At 52.0% G+C, this 6,000-nt stretch overlaps 1 protein-coding gene across 1 annotated transcript in view; it reads left to right on the top strand.

Annotated features, from left to right (window-relative positions):
- The first annotated feature begins 2,899 nt into the window (after nucleotides 1-2,899).
- GNG13 (G protein subunit gamma 13) overlaps nucleotides 2,900-6,000 on the top strand; it is a 108,470-nt gene continuing 105,369 nt past the window's right edge. Inside the window, exon 1 of the mRNA XM_086940534.1 lies at nucleotides 2,900-3,353. The gene's annotated coding sequence lies outside the window, so the exon portion shown is untranslated. The remainder of the gene's footprint in view (nucleotides 3,354-6,000) is intronic.

The raw sequence follows: 6,000 nt of genomic DNA, 5'->3' as shown, positions 1-6,000 counted from the left end.
TCTCATCAACTCGATTGGCCCAACCTGGCTCACAGGAGCCGCTCCCACTGCTGCTTGTTTAGTCTGACAAGTGACAGGCGATGGTTCAGGACGGGGGGTACAGATATGGCTTCATCGTTAACAGTTCTCCCCCTTCAGGTTGCTTGGGACAGCATTGGGGACTATAAGACCCTTCTCGGCAGCCCTAGATCTTTCGGCCGAGGCGATATGGGTGTCCAGAAGACCTCCTAGTCTTATTACTTCAGCAGAAATCTGGTCCAATTTAGCCACTAGGGGTTTTATGATCTTTTCTACCTTGGCAACAATACTGACCAAGGGATCAAATTGGTCAGTATTCATTGTTACTGAGCCTTTATTGTCCATTGGCTGCACATCCCCTGCGGTACAATTAGAAGGTGTTTCTACTCTTTTTTTATTGCGGGGTCGGTTTCCCCCCCCCCGGTTAATTTGAGCTTTCCTGCAGGCTCTCAGCGCTCTAGGGGCCGGCGGGCACTGGACAGGGGTCTCAATAGATACATCAGACCTATCCATGTTATGAGCTGAGTCGGTAGGCACCTCCACTAAGGCTTCAGGGCTATCCAAATCGCAATAATCATACACTGGTGAAGCCACCTGCGAGCTAGATGGAGTAGGACATGTAATGGATGGGCTCCCCTTACGAAGCGATGATCTGCGCTCATTATTTATTTTGTTGACCACTTTTACTAAATAATTGTCCATTGTAGCTATCACTGGAGGATTTTTAACGGCCTTCTGCTTAGACATTATAAAGCTAGCAAAGAAGAGATAAAATATGTGCTGGAATAAACAAAAGCTATCATGAAATAATGATAGAATAAAATAAGACCAACTCGTAGTCCAACTAGTTAAGATATGATAATCATATAACACGATCAAAGAGTTCGGCAAAATGGGGGAATCTCGCAGATTAGTCCATCGATCCCCTCTGCTGCTACAACCAAGGGATGTGGCCCAGCCTAGCCTTGTCCAGCCCTGGACTGCCACAGACTGTCCCGGGCTTCTCCCGGCGACACCCGCGCATGTCACGCGACCCAGGGCAATGTGCTTGTTTTTAGCGCCTCCTGGCGCTGCTGGCCGTGTGTGTTGTGCACCGCGCCGCTGGGGCTGCCGGGAGTTGTGGTCCCAGGGTTCCTGGTGACTCTCGGCGGTGGCGGCAACAAAGCAACACGGTAAGCCCCCCACTGGTTTCCTGCAAAGCTCCCCGCTCAGCCGGGCAATGCGCTTGTTTTTAACGCCTCCTGGCGCTGCTGGCCGCGTGTGTTGTGCGCCGCGCCGCTGGGGCTGCCGGGAGTTGTGGTCCCGGGGCGGTGGCGGCGCTAATGCGGGTTCCTGGTGTCTCTCGGCGGTGGCGGCAACAAAGCAACACTTTAAGCCCCCCGGTGGTTTCCTGCAAAGCTCCCCATAGAGTCACTTATACACAAAGTGAGAGACTGATACAGATATTTACATATTTAAACATTACTCACTAACCCATGTATTCACTAAGATACACTTAATCAGTCCGTTATACAATCAATTTTACAAAAAAAAACATCCATTTAGACACTTATATACCCATTTATCTTCCATTGACCTTGAGATAAACATATAAATCATATTTAATTTTCAGAAAAACACACATTCACTGGATGTTGTCATCAGTGATGTGATTTGAGATGTCTTCAGTGATGTCATGAGTGATGTCAATGACCATGTCATGAGTGATGTAATATGTGACGTAATCAGCAGTGGATTGTGGGCGCGCGAGTTATAGTTAGCTAAACTAACGATAACGGAGGAATTTCAATGGTTTTGTACGAGTGAAATGTCCAGCTAACTATGACGCCCCTGAAACCTATGGTTTTTTCAGTGAACATATATATATATACACACACACATACACCTGCCTATCTGTCTCTCTTTGCTTGTGCGCATGCCGGTCTTCATTGATGTCTTTGTGACTACGTTTGTCGAACACTGTGTGTGTGCGTTTGCAGGTCACTGTTTTGGTCGGTCTTGTTTGTTTTGTGTGTGTGTGTGTGTCTTTACATTCTTCTGTGAACGGGTCCACGCGTGTGTCTCTTTGCCTGCATCGTATCCGTGTCTCTCTCTTTCTATCTCTGCGTTATGCTTGTGTGCTTCTCTGGTTGTGTTCATCGTATCCGTGTCTCTCTCTTTCTTTCTCTGTGTTTTGCTCGTGTGCGTCTCTGGTTGTGTGTCTGCGCACCGAGCTGTGTATGTATGCACTGGTGTGTCTCTTGTGATCTCGCTCTCTGTGGGTCTGTGTACAGTGCACAGGTGCAAAACAATGCTGGGAGAGCTCTGCCAGAAGGGAACACAGCCCTGGGACCGGCCGAGTGGATTCCTGTCTCGTCCTGCATCCGTTTACACTCAGTGCCGCTGTTTAAACTGCGTTATTCATCCGTCTTTCACACGGTTAGGCTGCAGCGCACACTCTTTGATTTCACGTTTTCACTTCTAGATGTATCAGTAATCGGGAAGAGATCCACCAACCTCTTATGCTGGAGTATTTCATTAAAAAATAACTTCTGAAAACGGTCTGATCCTTGCCTGTGCCTGCATCTTGTACAGTGTGTGCATGGCAGGTGTACAGCGCCTTAATCCGACAGAAGCGCTACCTACAAAAGCGTTATTAGTGATATTTCGGTGGGGCATCAAGTTATTTTACATTCGGGGTGAGGGTGGTAAGAGGCAATCCTCGTGTGGCCTCAGGACACCTGTCTGGGGGTGGGAGGTGACTGCTGGTGGAGGGCGGTGAGCAAGGGCGTGGGTCCTGGCTCTCCCACCCCCGCCCCTCTCGGGGAGAGATGTGGGGCCGCAGCTGCCGCGGGGCTTTAGCCGCCTGCAGCGCTCCGTAATGCCTGATCCCTCCGGGATGCAATTAGGCAGAGTGTACTTCTGGTGCCCGCTGTATCGAGCGCCTCATCATCATTAACCGGTCCGGATGATGATGGCAGGGAGCGCAGGCACCTCCTCGCGCCTCCCGGTGCCCCCGCCCTCCCTCCCTCCCTGCCGGCTGCCCCCACCCGCTGGCGCACAAGCACAAGCAGGCTTTTTCAAACATCTCCTCTCGCTGTCAGCTTTAATCTCAGCCCCGCAGCCCAGGACGGAGGCCGGTCTCCTGGAACAGAGCCCAGCCTGCACCCCCACCCCCCTGCTCCCCCCACCCAGCTGCAGGGAGTGTGTGCCGCCGACAGCTGATCCGCCCGGGCACCGCTGGAGTCACGCGTGGAGCTGCTGCCGACACCGGGAGCTGAGACCAGACACCTCGACGCACAGCCTCTCTGCGGGACGTGGGCTCTTCCCCTTCGGAGCACTTCCCCTCCCTCAAGGTAGGCCAGCCCTGCCCCAAATGGGCATCTCTTTAATCTCATGCACCCCTATCTTTTCTGCTATAAATGTATTTGTTTGGCGGAGCAAATTGTGCAGGTGTTTGTGGGTATATATATATATATATACACACATACATATATAGCCTTGCGGATGCAGATCTCAAGGTGACAGGTGTCAGGTGTGATGCATCACCTAGCCGGCTTTCTTTTATTTGTCGTCTTAACTTTATAATGGGACGAAAAAACTACAGGTACCAGAATGCAAAGTGACAAAGCCGGACATGAAGAACAGTTGGGATGGGACAGCTTGGGCTGACAGAGCCTGGGATGTGCTCCTTCTCTTTGTCCGGCTCCGAGGTGTCGAGGCTTTAGAATGGGAACCTGCTGCCGAGGGGTGCACACTGTTTATGCGTGGCGCTGCGGTGCGTGGGGGTGTGTGTGGGGGCCTGTTTACACCTTCACCATCTGCACAGCTGGACACAAGTGAAAGTGAGCGCGCTGTTAGCCACACCTGGCCTATCCTCAGATCAATGCTGCAGCTGCACGCGCCGGTGTGTCCTACAGGTGTTGTCTGACATTAAAGGGGCTTCGGCTGTGCCAGCTCCGTGCCCCTCGGGTGGGTTTGGGCTGTGCTGACGTCATCTGACGGCTCGTGCCCTTGCATGCTTGGCGTGCTTATTTTAACTCGTTACCCCTGCGCCTTGTTGTCTGGCGTTGGACTAATTGCTCAGGTTAAGGAGACAGTGCCCATAAATAAGTAATTCTTCCAAATGTTTTTTCCTGCACTGTTGCGTGTAGGACTCTCCTGCGGACACATACATGGCTCCCATTCGGCGTCCACACTTACCTCATGAGGACAGACCGTATCTCGTGTGGACGGGGCGGGGGTATTATCTATCACGTGGACACATACATATCAGATATGTCGGCCCTGTGGCTTCAGACCTGTCTCTCATGGATACCGGCATGCGGCGCCGCGCCGCAGACACACTCATGACCTTGGTGTGACCACAGCCATGCGTGTCACGTGGACAGAAACATCGCGCCTGTGGAGAAAAGCTTACCCCTCATGCTGAACACAGTCACGTTTGTGTGGAGAAAGAGCGATCTTCCTCGTGCGCACAAACATAGCTCTCATGTGAATGCAGACATGTTTTTCATATGTGCCGTATATATGCCTCGCAGTGGACACATCTGTGCATCTATACTACATACCCAGAGATGCCCCTCGTGCATGCCGTAGATACATTTCTCATGTTGTGTCGTCACACAAGCTCGTATGTTGTGTACACAGATGTCTATGTCCCTAGCGGGGACTAGACACGGTTGTCATGTGGCCACATAACTTTCTTTTGTGAGGACAAAGGCAGGTTTCGCACGTGAATGCTTACAGGTCCCTCACGTGCAGACATGTGGCACAGACACAAATCTCGCGTGAACGCTTACATGCCCCTCACGTGCATACATGCGAACACGGACAGAGCGCAAACGTGAACCATGACCTGCTCCTCGTGTGCATGCATGTGGACACGGCAGCGCAAACGTGAACCATGACCTGCTCCTCGTGTGCATGCATGTGGACTCACACACAACTCACACGTGAATGATGACGCCCCTCGTGTGCCTACATGTGGACACAGACTCGGGTGACCAGGCGCCCCAGATTTGCCCGTTTTTTCGCCAGCTGCCCGGCAGATATCCGGTGATTAAGCTCTTGTCCTGGTTTTCAGAGCGGGTCAGCTGGAAACGGTGGGAGGCGTCTTTTCATGTTTTGCAAAGTATGGATAGTCAGCACCTGTTATAAGAAAGCAATTTAATTAACAGGCATGCTATTGGCTCCAAAAATGGCATTTTTTGTATGTTCTTACAGCCTCTTCTGTAATTCTCTGCAGGCGCGCAACGGGTTTCAGCCCCCCACCCCCGTCGTGTGTATTAGCCCGGGCTGAGACAGCTTCCCGGGCACACACACAGACAGTTTTTGAGCTTATCGCAGCAGCACCCGAGTACTTCACAGGTTTTTTAAAAGACCATTTACTTGTTAACGATGCTTTGTTGTTTTTCACCCCTTCTTAGAGTCCCTGCATCTCCACTCTGCCTATTGCTGGAAGAATTAGACCCCCACCCCCGAATTTTTTAATAGCCCCCACCCAAAAAAAATTTGGACTCTAGTTGCGATTCTGATTCTCTGCTAAGGAGCACTGTCATTCTGTGCGCTGGGTTGAAGTACAATTGTAGTCCTTCTTCTATTTTTGGGAAATGTCCCGGTTTTGGCTTTAAAATTCTGGTCATCCTGACAGATACACCTCTTAATTGTATGTTCCAAGGCTGTGGGCGAGCAGAGTGAAGAGCCAGGACGGTGGGGGGATGAGTTGGAAGGAGGTTGGTGGGGGCGGCTAACGGGCCCGGCGCAAGTGACCTCTGCCTGAAGTGAAGGCGTCTTCGGATGGGGTCGGATTCATGTCCTGTCCGGTGTTGCTGTGGCTCCCCATGCTGCTCTGGGCACAGGGGTGGGTTCTGCTGCCTGGCCCTATGCCGCTCCTGCCGCCGACTTCACAGGCATGCGTTGCCGCACAGTCGGAGCAGGAGCGTACGAGAGACCCGGCCCGGCGCAGACACGGGAGGGCACAGCACAGGGGGCTCGAGGGCC

Source organism: Lissotriton vulgaris, chromosome 10 (assembly GCF_964263255.1).
Source record: "Lissotriton vulgaris chromosome 10, aLisVul1.2, whole genome shotgun sequence".
NCBI classification, from domain to species: domain Eukaryota; kingdom Metazoa; phylum Chordata; class Amphibia; order Caudata; family Salamandridae; genus Lissotriton; species Lissotriton vulgaris.
Note: the sequence above shows the minus strand (reverse complement) of the source record. Positions and strands in the feature narration are given on the sequence as shown.